The sequence below is a fragment of the Salvelinus namaycush genome, chromosome 15 (genome assembly GCF_016432855.1).
Source record: "Salvelinus namaycush isolate Seneca chromosome 15, SaNama_1.0, whole genome shotgun sequence".
Lineage (NCBI taxonomy): Eukaryota > Metazoa > Chordata > Actinopteri > Salmoniformes > Salmonidae > Salvelinus > Salvelinus namaycush.
Genome location: NC_052321.1, coordinates 10,624,834 through 10,641,589, shown reverse-complemented (window position 1 = coordinate 10,641,589; position 16,756 = coordinate 10,624,834).

Sequence of the window (16,756 nt, the reverse complement as noted above, 5' to 3'; positions counted from 1 at the left end):
CATAGCCCTCTATATTTAAATGTTTCAGGTCCACTCTGATAGGTGTCTGCGTCACATACAGTATCTTCTATTGACATTATCTTCTATTGTTTGTCCTCATGTGTCTGTTTTTCAGCATAAAGTACTCTGTAGCCACTTAGTGTGGACACCAGGTGAGACCACACACACACAATAACAGTCTCTCTTCTTCACTTCATCCCTCTCCCCCTTCTCCCTAAATCCTCTAGGTTATATCAGCTGTTTTGGTGAACTCCTCCCGCATCTGAACTGAACACAGAACAGAACTGAACTGAACTGAACACAGAGGGCACAGCATGATCATAGGTGGTCGGGTCAACAGGAAGTATGATTAAAGAGATGCTTTACATTGAAATACAGACAGAGATGTAGTAGTCCCAGAGTTATAATGCATTTATGTATTGATAACACCTGGATAATGAACTTCTTTCAATAAAGCGTTTCACTTTCTACACTGGTTAAAATTAAGTATCTAATTGAAATACTATCCTGTGTCCTCAGATTAATGCAGATGAAGGGAGTTAAATATGCATAGTTTTTTTTCCTGTATATATGAATTACAAATCAATCATGTTTCTAGTCTATTGCATAGTTACAATGTGTAATCATTGATGTCCCAGGAGCAGGAGTGGTAAACACTGTTGAAGTGTATAATTGTAATACAGACATGCAGACACAGCATCATTCAAATAATGGAGTTTGATATGACTGAAAATAATGTCTCAGAGATTCATACCTGAACTGCACCTTTATTTGTCAAGGAAGAGTACATGATCAGTGAATATATTCAATGTACAGGCTACAATGTGGGAATCTCATGCGTGGTAATAACTACAGTACATGTGTATATAGGACTTGCATCCTTGGCACAATAAAGTTATTATATTCTACTCTATTCATAGGCTTCATTAATGCCTTTCAGACTTGAAGTTGATACAACAACTATGATAGCTAAGGTTCATAGATTGGTATGAAGATTAGTTCAGAACCTAACGTGTTAGGATCCATACACAGATTGGCAACATACTGTAGAAAGCAGTTATTTTTATCCCCCGCTACACAATAAGCAAGTAAATAGTTAGCTAGCTATGTTACTTCAGCTGCATTGCAAGGCAAGCTTACACAATTGTACATTACATTTGCAGTAAATGCTTTAGCTAGCTAGATTCTTAACATCCACTGTTTTACAAGACGACAGCCTGGTTTGCTGGTTTTCTCAGGAGTCCCTAAAACATTAAACAACACGAATTACAAATTCATTCTCCTAACACTAGCTAGCTGGCTAATGTCAGCTAGTCAGATAACTTGCTAAAGAGCGATTTTTGTAAATTAACTTTATGACAAAAAATATGCACAAACGTTTGTCTCTACATTAACTAACATATTCCTCTCAATTGTAAATTTTTTGCTTGACTCGCTATGACGTTATAACAACTTACATCTGGTTCCACCGTAATGTTTTGTCAGCCATCTATGTTGAAGAACGCCACAAAGCATGGGTGGCTCGCGTCAAAATTTGTCATTGGAACCACTCGATATGATTGGTCATATAAAAACCTTGGGACCCAAATGCATAATGAGTGCTCTAACTCCCCCTTGTGGTGGTCTGGAGCAATGAAGCCGTGACGCTGGGTACCTCTAAGTCCTGCGGTACAAGCTCGCAACTTTAAAGGAGGAACCACTGTATAGGCTGTCTCGTCGTTGTCGGTGATCAGGCCTACCACTGTTGTGTCGTCTGCAAACTTAATAATGGTGTTGGAGTCGTGCCTGGCCACGCAGTCGTGGGTGAACAGGGAGTATAGGAGGGGACTGAGCACGTACCCCTGAGGGGCTCCAGTATTGAGGATCAGTGTGGCAGATGTGTTGCTTCCTACCCTCACCACCTGTAAGTGGCCCATCAGGAAGTGCAGGATCCAGTTGCGGAGGGAGGTGTTTAGTCCCAGGATCCTTAGCTTAGTGAGCGGTATGCAAATTGGAGCAGTAGCGTGAGTGCTACGGGTCTGTAGTGTCATGACGTTGGCCTGGGGGTAGGTTTATGACAGTCATAAATACCTCTCCCCCCTTTTTCCTCTCTCTCTACCCTACTGATGTGACATTTGGTTAACATAGAGATTCTGGGAACATCAGAAGGTGGGGGGAAATTAACTATATTCTGGTAATCTGACCAATTGATCATATGCGGTGGTAGTAATGAATATGATGTCAGTTTGGTTGTCATCTGAGACATTCTGATCAATGATAGAATGACATAAACTCTACAGTGGAAAGTCTGCACATTGTAGTTATCGGAGTCACATGGAATTGTTGTTCAATTTAAATGTTTGAATATAAAATTATTGGTGAAGAGATGAAATGTAATTTTAGCTTCCAAATGAGAGATTTGGGTTTTCATAAGGTTAGGGCTCTGCTTAATCAGTGGCCCGCCCCTGTGAAGAAACATGGGTTATAAAACTTTTCAAACACGCCCTCCTCTCCCTTCCTATATAAAGCCTTGACGACAATATAACCTCCTGTTCCGAGGATTTGAGGACAACGGTCCATACGTTAAAAGGACTAACCTGTCAACTACAGAACTAAGCCAACCTCAGTGTGAGCTTTGGTTGCGAATGGTATGAACTTTGAACTCTTATTCACTACAGAAGTGATACCTCCTAGCCGTTGAGTTAGCAACAGCAGCTGCAAACATGGGCTAGGAAAGAACAGACAGAGTATCCCGTCTACCACACAACGACATTACTACAACGTATCCAATTTACCAGCAGAGACATTCTTCAAAGGACAAAGGACTCGGTTGGGCAACACGGCCTTCCATCTACCACCAACCTACCGAAGCGCAGCTCAGAGTAAATATTTATTGCATTTTCCTTTTCCAAATGGGCGGTAATTTAGAATGCATAAGATACTGTATTTACGATAGCATGGCATCTCCCTTTGTTCCTCAAGTCTTCCCGCTCTTTCACTCAAACCCAGCCCCCTTTTCTTTTGTGTAACCAGCTGTCATATCTGTTCCGTCCACTAGGGACGTTTTCCTTTATGACGTAATTTGTAAACAAGGTATGATTCATTCTGTGTATATGTAATTCTGTGTGATTAGTTAGGTATTTATTAAATAAATAATTCAACCCAATTTTGGATTGCTGATTCAACTTGTTAGCCAGGGTTCGTGAAGATAACCAAGAATTTACAACTTTCAGATGGGACTGAATTAAGGTGACGATTCATATTGACTGCTACTGATGTAAAATATTACTAGGTGTTTAAGAGTTTATTCGGAAGATAACAGCTCTATAAATATTATTTTGTGGTGCCCCGACTCTCTAGTTAATTACATTTACATGATTAGCTCAATCAGGTAATATTAATTACGGAGAAACTATTTTATAGAATAGCATGTCATATCACTTAATCCGGCATAGCCAAAGACATGACAGTAGTCATTTAGGCAGGTTGCCTTAGTGTTCTTGTGCACAGGGACTATGGTGGTCTGCTTGAAACATGTTGGTATTACAGACTCAATCAGGGACATGTTGAAAATGTCAGTGAAGACACCTGCCAGTTGGTCAGCACATGACCGGAGCACACATTCTGGTAATCAGTCTGGCCCAGCAGCCTTGTGAATGTTGATCTGTTTAAAGGTCTTACTCACGTCGGCTACGGAGAGCGTGATCACACAGTCGTCCGGAACAGCTGATGCTCTCATGCATGCCTCCGTGTTGCTTGCCTCGAAGCGAGCACAGACGTGATTTAGCTCGTCTGATAGGCTCGTGTCACTGAGCAGCTCGCGGCTGTGCTTCCCTTTGTAGTCTGTAATAGTTTGCAAGCCCTGCCACATAAGACGAGCATCAGAGCCGGTGTAGTACGATGCAATCTTAGCCATGTATTGACGCTTTGCCTGTTTGATGATGTCATGACGTTGCCCTCTTTGGGTACAGTGAGCACCATCCCCCTCTCTCTGTCTCCTACACTCAGGCTGCTGCGACCTCAGGTCGTACGTTCCAGGAGGAGATTATCTCCTCATGGCCACAGTATAGAGAGAGAGTGAGTTTTCATAGAGAGAGAGGGAGTTTTCATAGAGAGAACAAAGGAATTTCTTCCACCTCACAGAACTTGAGGTCCGAACAACATTTATGTTCTGGAGAATGTATAAAAGATAGGTGAAGAATCCAGCTACGAACTGGTCCGTTTGGTACAATTTTGTGAAACTCATGAGAGACAATACGGCCACATGACCATAACGCTGTTTACAATGGCCTCGGATATGAGGCTTACATCTAATTGATGTATAAGAAGAATGAGTGTGGATGATACTGTTTATGAAATTGTGTAATGTGATTTTGGTCTGTTTAATGAAGGAAACTCCAATTCCCTTTGGAGTTTAACTAAATCAGAGGACCGTCCATGAGCACAGTTATAGTCGGGCATCCGACTAGGTCCTTTTCTGCTTTTCCGAATAAAACCCCCACCCGGGTTTTCTATCACCAGACCAGCTTACCTCGATAACGAGAGGGCCAAGGTTTGAGAGGAGACCATAAACCTGAGTATAAGCTAAGGTTTGAGTAGATGGCTGAATCTTTTAACCATACCACGTGGTTAAACTCTTAGACTATCGATACTGACAGAATAAGAACAAGTCTTTGATATTAATTACTAGTCTGCAGCTAGGAATTTGGTATCATTGAACGCGAAGACCGACAACCGCCGAAACATCTATTCTATAACGACATGAATGTTACTCTGAACTATCCATTCTAACCACGGCAGAGAGAGAAAGAGGGCGGACAGACTCTCCAACAGAAACAAACTTTTCAACAGAGATCCCGACGACACACTGAGCGTAAATATACTGTATATATTGATTGCAATTGTTCCCGAATGAGTGAGCGTTCATGTGCAAAGGATTAGCATTTCAATTGTTATAATTATCTAACAGGCCGCCATGCCGGTTTAGCCCACTAGGGCACATTCTCCTATAATTTCCTTGTAAACATATCTACTGTTTTTTTATGCATTTCTGTGAATTACTTAGTTAGTAAATAAATGATTTTAAGACAATTGATGTATGGATGACTCAAAATGAAGACTGGGTTCGTGCAGATAACCAACAATTTACGACATTTGGAATGAGACTAATGTGAGGTAAAGACTACGTCATTAATCAGAAGACTAAGTGATCAGATATTAACATATCTGAAAGTTATTAGGAAAATTATAACGTTGTAATCTGAATATTTTCCTTGGTGCCCCGACTTCCTAGATAATTACAGTTACATGATTAATCAGTTTAATCGCGTAATAATAATTACAGAGAATTTTTGATAAAGATTAATCTTCAGTTTAATGATGCCAAAGACACGACAATGGTTTGTCGGAGAGCATAGCAGGATTTCTTATAAGCTTCCGGGTTAGAGTCCCACACCTTGTATTATATTGCCTGTAATCCATGGCTTATGGTTGGGGTATGTACAGTACGTACAGTCACTGTGGGGATGAAGTCCTTGATGCACTTATTGGTAAAGCCAGTGACTGATGTGGTGTACTTCTCAATGCCATCAGAAGAATCCCGGAACATATTCCAGTCTGTGATAGCAAAACAGTCCTGTAGTTTAGCATCTGCTTCATCTGACCAGTTTTTTATAGACCGATTCACTGGTGCTTCCTGTTTTAATTTTTGCTTGTAAGCAGGAATCAGGTGGATAGATTTGTGGTCAGATTTACCAAATGGAGGGAGAGGGAGAGCTTCGTACGTATCTCTGTGTGTGGAGTACAGGTGACGTAGAATTTTCTTCCCTCTGGTTGCACATTTAACATGTTGATAGAAATTAAAAAATTCTTGACAGGAGCATGTTTATCAATAATGGAATATTGGAAGTAGCAATTTCATAAATTCTTCAAGTGCAGCGTCTGGATGCTCCTTATTAATCACATTAGACCAACACATATTTTATACATCTTCCATATAAGAGTTACAACAAAAACTTTTGTATGATCTCTTATACACTATTTTAGGCCCAGCTTTTGGAACCTTGGTTCTCCTACATATAGCCACTATATTGTGATCACTGCATCCAATGGGTACGGATACAGCTTTAGAACAGAGTTCTACAGTATTGGCAAAATTTGGCCAATTGATCTTGGATGATCTTGGATGATCTTGTTCCTTTAGTGTTTGTAAACACCCTGGTAGGTTGATTAATAACCTGAACCAAATTACAGGCACTGGTTACAGTAAGAAGCTTCCTCTTGAGCGGACAGCTTGATGATAACCAGTCAATATTCAGGTTCCAAGAAAGTAGACATCTCGAGTTTACATCACATACAGTATCAAGAATTTCACACATATTATTTAGAAATTGACTATTTGCAATTGGTGGCCTATAGCAATGCCCCAAAATAATAGGCTTCATATTAGGCAGGTGAACATACAGCAACTGTTCTTCAATAACTCTTGACATGAGAAGCATTGCTGGGATATGGCTCTAAATACATGTAGCACATCCTGGGAACGAACCCGTGTCTGTAGTGATGCCTCTAGTGCTGCAATGCAGTGCCTTAGACCCCTGCGCCACTCGGGAGGCCAACAACTCCCCCATAAGCATTCCTGTCTTTTCTATAGATGTTATATCCTTGTATTGCTACTGCTGTATCATCAAATAAATTATATAAATAATTCTCAGAAATGGCGAAGACAGTTCATTCGGAAAGTACTGAGAAATGCACAGCTGTGTGTCGTCCGCATAGCAGTGAAAGTTGACGTTGTGTTTCTGAATGGCATCACCAAGAGGTAGAATATACTGTATATGCATGTTGTCTGATGTTAGAAAGTTACTAATTTCATGAACCTTATTTCTAAGACTACATACATTAATATGAGTTATTTTCAGCCCTTTCTTGGGTAGCTTCTCAGAGATAGACATAATATGGAGAAGAACAACAACAAAAAACATGAGTTGTCCATTAATCCGTTGGTGTGTGTAAGTGTATGTGTGTGCTGCGGGGTTAGGGCTCTGTGGGTGCTGCGGGGTTAGGGCTCTGTGGGTGCTGCGGGGTTAGGGCTCTGTGGGTGCTGCGGGGTTAGGGCTCTGTGGGTGCTGCGGGGTTAGGGCTCTGTGGGTGCTGCGGGGTTAAAGCTATGAACCCATAGGTTTGGCTCTCCCATCCCTTCCATGCTCTTGGGAGGGAGGGTGGACAATGAGCCTGTTATATCGGATGTAAGCACTGTCTGGCAGCTTTCGTGGCTGGGATAAGTTCTTTCCTCTTCTGGAGCACAGCTTCAGGATAGTCCTCGTTGAGGAAAATGTACATTACCCTCAAGTTTTTGGTTCTTTCCAGAACCTCTACCTTGGCCTCGAACCTCACGAACTTGACAACTATCGGCCTGGGCCTGTCACCTGGGCCATGGTGGGTTTTCCAGCCCTGTGGGTCCTGGAAAATATTCTCCGAGATAATTTCCTTCACTTTGTCCTCAGACTATGTCCAGGTCTTGTAGAGATTCTTCAATTCCGTCTTCAACAATGTTGTTCTGCCTTGAACAATTGTTGTCATATTGTCGTTTTCCTGTTTAAACTCATCGAGTTGACCCTGGGAGAACTGCAAACTGTTCTTCAGGTCTGGGACCTCTCTTATCAGGTTGTCCATTCTTTAATTCGTTTACTCCACCAGTATTTGGACACAACACTTGAAGCTGGAAACTGCTTGTAAAACTATTTTAGTTTGTTTAAAAGATCCTTCACCTGTGATAGAGAGACACCACTGTCTTCAACGGTACTCCCACCGGCTTTGGTCTTTGTCAATGTAGCATCAGTTACGCTGTTAGTGCCTGCAATTCCAGGCAGGGTAGGTCGCAGGGAAGATGGAAACAGTACCAAACAGTAGGGATCAAGACAGCCACAAGCCCGGGACAATCAGCGGTCCCAGCCACAAGGGCTAACTGCGTCACGGGCTGCTTTCAAGCCCTCAAGGAAACCCAGCTAGCTTGATAGGCAGCTAATAATGGCAGCAGATAAGCTGCTACGACAAGCAGCTCATCATCAGACCCTCGGTCGACAAGATCTCTGGACAGATAGCAGCGGTCCCAGCAACTGACGCCAGCTGTGTCACGGGATCCAAAATCAAAAGGTAGCTAGCTAGTAACTTTTTCAATAGAACACATTTTCCAAACTTTCTAAACCATCAAACCAAGCGCTGCCCCATTATTGGCTTCTACCCGTATGAATATCGTAAATGTGAAAGATGAACACCTTCCCACCAGCAGGCACAACATACAACCGCCAGCCCTTGAGAACACATGCAGACAACTTGATTATTAAAAATGAACATACATAGCTATATTGTTCCACACCGCCATTATGACTAGTGCTGTGCAATAGAACTCAACTCAGTATAACAGCACAGCAGAAAATTGTTGGTGCTTGTCTGGGAGTTCCTTCATTGTGTCCATTTTGAAATGGGAAAACAAGAGGTATTTTTTCCTCCACCCCCAAAGTATGATCCTCTTTCACCCTGAAGCTTTGAGCCGGGGCCAAGGGTCTGAATGGTGCTGCTGAACCCCGGCCCTCCTAGTGACCCCTATCCCCGGCCCTCCTAGTAAGCCCTACCCCGGCCCTCCTAGTAACCCCTACCCCCGGCCCTCCTAGTAACCCCTACCCCCGGCCCTCCTAGTAACCCCTACCCCCGGACCTCCAAGTGGCTCCTATCCCCAGACTTCCTAGTAACCCCTACCCCCGGACCTCCTAGTAACCCCTACCCCCGGACCTCCTAGTAACCCCTATCCCTGGACCTCCAAGTGGCCCCTATCCCCGGCCTTCTTAGTGACCCCTATCCCCAGCCCTCCCCTGGCCCTCAAACTCAACATCAACTGCCCAGCATCCCACTCTCCTCAGGTGCCAGGAGAACACATACACACACACAGACACATGCACACACACACACACACATGCACACACACACACACATGCACACACACACTACAGGGCAGAGCAGAGAAGAGCAAGGTACAGCAGCACCCCTCTGGGCCTAAAGACCGACCTCGGGCCAAGACCACAACAGAGCACCACAGTTCCCACACAAGCCCTGGAGCATGACGAGGGAAGCAGAGGAAGATAGAAGGAGATGAGTGTCGAGGAGAGGAAGGGGAGGGGGCAGCGTGGGGGACAGGGATAAACACAGGGGTAGAGGAAGACGGGCTGAGAGAGGGAAAGGCAGATATTAGACAGGATTTAGGTGAGGTGTAGGCAAGAGAGAGGGGGAAGAGAGGGAAGGAGAGATAGAGTGAGGAGAGAGGTAGGTGAGGGATAAAAACAAAAGGATAGTCAGGCAGGCAGAGAAAGAGTGAGATGAAAGAATTGGGGGGAGAGGCAGAGACCAGACAGGCAGGCAGACAGACAGGCCCTGCTGCAGAGACAGACGTGACGGTGCAGTGGTGCAATGAGAGAGCTTCTTTCCCTTCCTTCCTCTTCTGCATGACTGAGTCTGATGACAGGGCACTATTCCCTGAGCGTTCCCTGATAGAATGACATCACCTTCTTCTTCTTATCTTCTTCTTCTTCTCCCTTTGTGATAAGTCAAGGCGAGGAGGACTACAGGAGGACTACAGTCAACAGACAGACATTGGTCCCGTCTTCGTTTGTTTACCTCTGGAAATAATAACCGCCTCGGGCTGGCTTCTCATTAAAGCGACCAGATGAAACAACAACAACATGAGTCAGGTTTTTAAAAGGATCTATAATTTGATGGAAGAAAAGATGGATGCTCAAAAGACCTCCAACTCGGGGCGAGAGGCCGTTGAGAATCTTCCTCTAAATAGAACATGATGATTTCTCTTCTCCTTGAGTATACAGTTAACATTGCCCTGGGCACTAAACCTTGAAACCCAGGATGTGAATTGACTAGAGGGTGTGTGATACAAGTGCCAGGGTCTGTCATATATAAAACACTTGCATTATTATTTCTCCCTTTACATTACACATATTTCAAGATTTCATTCTCTGCACAAGTTGCATAAAGTGATGATGACTCATAGAAGTTCTGTTCGCCTATTTCCATACATTACTGTCAGACTTATATGGGGATGATTCACTGGTGGGCTTATTGAATAGGACTGTATTCTAATATGAATGTGTGTGAAATTGCATTGTGTCTGTGCATATGGGTTTCTTTATCTCTCCCTATGTCTCTGACCCGGTTTGTGTGTGTGTGTGTGTGTGTGTGTGTGTGTGTGTGTGTGTGTGTGTGTGTGTGTGTGCGTGCGTGCGTGCGTGCGTGCGTGCGTGCGTGCGTGCGTGCGTGCGTGCGTGCGTGCGTGCGTGCGTGTGTGTGGCTGGATGGAGGGGTGTTGGCTGGTTGGAGGGGTGTTGGCAGGGTGGTGGTACCCTGCTGAGACAAGCCCTGCCCAGGCAGCCTGGCTGAGGGGAAAAGCTGTAGCACACACACACACAGCAGCTGCTCCTTCTGCAGCTGCTGCTGCCACTGCCCAGCCCAGCACTCCCTGACCCATCTATAGGAGAAAAAAGAGATAGGAGAGATGGAAGGGGGGGTGAGGGGACAGAAGAAGAAACACAGAGATATGGGGGAAAGAACAGAAAGGGGGAGAGAGTAGGGGAAATATGTACTGTACACAGAGAAGCAGAATATGAGAGGGATGAGGGAAGGGGATGGAGAGAGAAAAGGAGGGGCGAGAGAGTAGGGAGAGAGAGAAGGAGAAAGAGAAAGGGTGGGGTTAGGGGGATGGTGCACATATGAGTCATCACCACAGATGGATCCAAGCATTGCCACACAACCACCACACAAGACACAATCAGTCAGTGACACATTGACAAACGCTAAAGCCTACAAAATCGGATACAATTAAGTGGTTTAGTCACAATGAATCAGTGACACAATTAACTAACGTTGCAATCGGCATAATAACACATTTGTCTGTGGTTAACCTAAATGCACCATCACACCAGGCCTGTATTCAACAGATGCGTTCTACATTTAATGGAAGCCAATATTTCTTAGACCATAAAATGGCTATTCCTTAGGCCATATCTAATCAATGAAGATAAGGCTGGGAGTATGGTCAAGGACACTGAGAAAGGAATGTCTGCCATCAGGCCATTAGGCCCCAGAAAATACATATAGTGGCTGGGATGGGAGGCACAGTGAACGCCTCCAATTAGGAGAGTATTTAGTTCATTAACAAGGAAGACCTTGAGGTCGTTCTCTATAGCAACACAGTAGACCTCTCCTTTGCTATAACAACGCAGTAGACATCATCTTTAAACCAGCACAGTAGACATCTTCTTCTTTATAGCAGCACAGTAGACCTCTTCTTCTTTATAGCAGCGCAGTAGACCTCTTCTTCTTTATAGCAGCGCAGTAGACCTCTTCTCTATAGCAGCGCAGTAGTCATCTTCTCTAAAGCAGCGCAGCAGACATCTTCTTCTTTATAGCAGCGCAGTAGACCTCTTCTCTATAGCAGCGCAGTAGACCTATTCTTCTCTATAGCAGCGCAGTGGACCTCTTCTTCTTTATAGCAGCGCAGAAGACCTCTTCTCTATAGCAGCGCAGTAGACATCTTCTTCTCTATAGCAGCGTAGTAGACCTCTTCTCTATAGCAGCGCAGCAGACATCTTCTTCTCTATAGCAGCACAGTAGACCTCTTCTTCTTTATAGCAGCGCAGCAGACATCTTCTTCTTTATAGCAGCGCAGTAGACCTCTTCTCTATAGCAGCACAGTAGACCTCTTCTCTATAGCAGCGCAGCAGACATCGTCTTCTCTATAGCAGCACAGTAGACCTCTTCTCTATAGCAGCCCAGCAGACATCGTCTTATCTATAGCAGCAAAGTAGACCTCTTCTCTATAGCAGCGCAGCAGACATCTTCTTCTCTATAGCAGCACAGTAGACCTCTTCTTCTTTATAGCAGCGCAGCAGTCATCTTATTCTCTAAAGCAGCACAGTAGACATCTTCTTCTCTAAAGCAGCACAGTAGACCTCTTCTCTATAGCAGCGCAGGAGACCTCTTCTTCTCTATAGCAGCGCAGTAGACATCTTCTTCTCTAAAGCAGCATAGTAGACCTCTTCTTCTCTATAGCAGCGCAGTAGACATCGTCTTCTCTAAAGCAGTACAGTAGATCTCATCTTCTTTATAGCAGCACAGTAGTCGTCTTCTCTAAAGCAGTACAGTAGACCTCCTCTTCTTTATAGCAGCGCAGCAGACATCTTCTTCTTTATAGCAGCACAGTAGACATCTTCTTCTCTAAAGCAGCGCAGTAGACCTCTTCTCTATAGCAGCGCAGTAGACCTCTTCTTCTCTATAGCAGCACAGTAGACATCTTCTTCTTTATAGCAGCGTAGTAGACCTTTTCTTCTTTATAGCAGCGCAGTAGACCTCTTCTTCTTTATAGCAGCGCAGTAGACCTCTTCTCTATAGCAGCGCAGTAGTCATCTTCTCTAAAGCAGCGCAGCAGACATCTTCTTCTTTATAGCAGCGCAGTAGACCTCTTCTCTATAGCAGCGCAGTAGACCTCTTCTTCTCTATAGCAGCGCAGTAGTCATCTTCTCTAAAGCAGCGCAGCAGACATCTTCTTCTTTATAGCAGCGCAGTAGACCTCTTCTCTATAGCAGCGCAGTAGACCTCTTCTTCTCTATAGCAGCGCAGTAGACCTCTTCTTCTTTATAGCAGCGCAGTAGACCTCATCTCTATAGCAGCGCAGTAGACATCTTCTTCTCTATAGCAGCGCAGTAGACCTCATCTCTATAGCAGCGCAGCAGACATCTTATTCTTTATAGCAGCGCAGTAGACATCGTCTTCTCTATAGCAGCACAGTAGACCTCTTCTTCTTTATAGCAGCGCAGCAGACATCTTCTTCTTTATAGCAGCGCAGTAGACCTCTTCTTCTTTATAGCAGCGCAGTAGACCTCTTCTTCTTTATAGCAGCGCAGTAGACCTCTTCTCTATAGCAGCGCAGCAGACATCTTCTTCTCTATAGCAGTGCAGTAGACATCTTCTTCTCTAAAGCAGCACAGTAGACCTCTTCTTCTTTATAGCAGCGCAGCAGACATCTTCTTCTCTAAAGCAGCACAGTAGACATCTTCTTCTCTAAAGCAGCACAGTAGACCTCTTCTCTATAGCAGCGCAGGAGACCTCTTCTTCTCTATAGCAGCGCAGTAGACATCTTCTTCTCTATAGCAGCGCAGTAGACATCTTCTTCTCTAAAGCAGCATAGTAGAACTCTTCTTCTCTATAGCAGCACAGTAGTCGTCTTCTCTAAAGCAGTACAGTAGATCTCATCTTCTTTATAGCAGCACAGTAGTCGTCTTCTCTAAAGCAGTACAGTAGACCTCCTCTTCTTTATAGCAGCGCAGCAAACATCTTCTTCTTTATAGCAGCACAGTAGACATCTTCTTCTCTATAGCAGCGCAGTAGACCTCTTCTTCTCTATAGCAGCGCAGTAGACCTCTTCTTCTCTATAGCAGCGCAGTAGACCTCTTCTTCTCTATAGCAGCACAGGAGACCTCTTCTTCTCTATAGCAGCGCAGTAGACCTCTTCTTCTCTATAGCAGCACAGGAGACCTCTTCTTCTCTATAGCAGCACAGTAGACATCTTCTTCTTTATAGCAGCGCAGTAGACATCTTCTTTATAGCAGCACAGTAGACATCTTCTTTATAGCAGCGCAGTAGTCATCTCCTTCTTTATAGCAGTGCAGTAGACCTCTTCTCTATAGCAGCGCAGTGGTCATCTTCTTCTTTATAGCAGTGCAGTAGACCTCTTCTCTATAGCAGCGCAGTAGACCTCTTCTCTATAGCAGCGCAGCAGACATCTTCTTCTTTATAGCAGTGCAGTAGACCTCTTCTTTTCTATAGCAGCGCAGTAGACCTCTTCTTCTCTATAGCAGCGCAGTAGACCTCTTCTTCTCTATAGCAGCGCAGTAGACATCTTCTTCTCTATAGCAGCACAGTAGACCTCTCCTTCTCTATAGTAGTGCAGTAGACCTCTTCTTCTCTATAGCAGCGCAGTAGACATCTTCTTCTCTATAGCAGCCCTGCCTGGGAACATGATCTGTCACATTGCTGAGCTCCCCAACAATGCATCACACATACCTACAGAGAGAGAGAGAGAGAGAGAGAGAGAGAGAGAGAGAGAGAGAGAGAGAGAGAGAGAGAGAGAGAGAGAGAGAGAGAGAGACAAACACAGACATTCACACACAAACAAACACATACTAACACACGCACAATATACCACATTAAAAACACATAAACTGTAGGCAGGGAATTTGGCAGTGTGAGTTGAGTCGAGCACAGTATGAGCCCCCAGACCTGGTACTGGTTTTATCCTCCGCTCAAAGCCATTATACACTGTATATAAAAAAGTATGTGGATACCCCTTCAATTTAGTGGAGTCAGCTATATCAGCCACATCCGTTGCTGACAGGTGTGTAAAATCGAGCACACAGCCATGCTATCTCCATGGACAAACACTGGCAATAGAATGGCCTTACTGAAGAGCTCAGTGACTTTCAACATGGCACCATCATAGGATGCCACCTTTTCAAAAAGTCAGTTTGTCAAATTTCTGCCCTGCTAGAGCTACCCCGGTCAACTGTAAGTGCTGTTATTGTGAAATGGAAACATCTAGGAGCAACAATGGCTCAGCCTCAAAATGGTAGGCCACACAAGCTCACAGCACAGGACCTTCGAGTGCTGAAGTGCGTACTGTGTAAACATCGTCTTTCCTTGGTTGCAACATTCACTACTGAGTTCCAAACTGCATCAGGAAGCAAGGTTAGCACATGTACTGTTTGTTGGGAGCTTCATGAAATGGGTCTCCATGGTCGAGCAGCTGCACACAAGGCTAAGATAACCATGCACAATGTCAAGCGTTGGCTGGAGTGGTGTAAAGCTTGCCACCATTGGATTCTGGAGCTGTGAAAACACGTTCTCTGTAGTGATCTGGCAGTCCGGACGAATCTGGATTATGCGGATGCCAGGAGAACGCTAACTGCACGAATACATAGTGCCAACTGTAAAGTTTGGTGGAGGAGGAATAATAGTCTGGGGCTGTTTTTCATGGTTCGGGCTAGGCTCCTTAGTTCCAGTTAAGGAAAATCTTAGTGCTACAGCATACAATGACATTCTAGAAAATGCTGTGCTTCCAACTATTTGGTAACAGTTCAGGGAAGGCCCTTTCCTGTTATAGCATGACAATGCCCCCGTGCACAAAGTGAGGTCCATTCAGAAATGGTTTGTCAAGATCTGTGTCGAAGATCTTTACTACCCTGCACAGAGACCTGATCTCAACTCCATTGAACACCTCTGGGATGAATTGGAACGCTGACTGTGAGCCAGGCCTAATCACCCTACATCAGAGCCCGACCTCACTAATGCTCTTGTGGCTGAATGGAAGCAAGTCCCAGCAGCAATGTTCCAACATCTTGTGGAAAGCTTTCCCAGAATAGTGGAGGCTGTTATAACAGCAAAGGGGGAACCAACTCCATATTTTGGAACGAGATGTTCGACGAGCAGGTGTCCACATACTTTTGGTCATGCAGTGTAGATTACAGCAACACAGGGAGGCAGGCTGGGCTTACTGTACCTGGGGAAAAACCTTTTGTTATGTCTCATCTATTGCCTGAAGTACGGTGGTTCAGTGCCTTGCAAAAGTATTCATCCCTCTTGGCTTTGTCTACATGAAACACTGATTAAAGTTGGTCAAAAGGTCACTGTATGATTTTGTGTGTTGTAATTAGTCAACTGAAAATGTGGTTAGATTTTTAAAACGACTGTTTTTTTGATGATCTGTTTAGAGTTTTATAATAAGAGTTGTGAAAATGTACCACATACAAAAAAACTGTAATTTTACAACAATAACAACATAACTATATCACCGACCAGGTGAGAAGCATTTTATAAGTTTACTACCTACATGTATACACAACACCAATAGATTTCCGTAATCTTTAAAACAGTAAAAGTTTGCGATTGACTTAAAAAGTGGAGATAAGAGAACATAGACATTCTGCCCGGCATCTCTCCATGCCGACAAGCAGTATACTAGACAACTATCCCGTAGCAGCAGTTGTCCAACACTCCTGTAGAGGGCAGTGTTAATACCAGAAATATGAGAGAATGAGCGAGTGAGAGTGAGAGAGCGAGAGCAAGAGAGAGAGAGAGAGAGAGAGAGAGAGAGAGAGAGAGAGAGAGAGAGAGAGAGAGAGAGAGAGAGAGAGAGAGAGAGAGAGAGAGAGAGAGAGAGAGAGAGAGAGAGAGAGAGAGAGAGAGATGATATTTGATCTTAAAGAAAGAAATTAGCTTTTTTACATATTTTGCCATGACTTATTCTAAGTTAATGAATGACTAACAAAATCAATGGGGGCCCTCTGGAGGTTAGGGCCCCTGGGCACGTGCCCTACATGACCGGTCAGTATTCAGACATGATTACTACAAGTTTAGATAGCTGGCTAATCTAACTACCTAAAATAGCTGGCTAGTCTAACTGTCTAAAGATTGTTAGCTGACATGGCTAATTCAGTGACTGGCAGTGACTGACATAAGAAGACAAAAATTGCTGATGCACCACCAAATTTCGAACTTGCACCTTGTGTATTCCACTATTCTAGATCTCAGCAGTAAGTTTTGAGACCAAGACTTCCAAATAAATTATTAAAAATGTTGCAGTTTTAAAGCAAGTTTTCTACGGTTCTACATATTTTGCCATGGGGCGGAGATAACATTTAGAAATTATAGAAGAAATTTC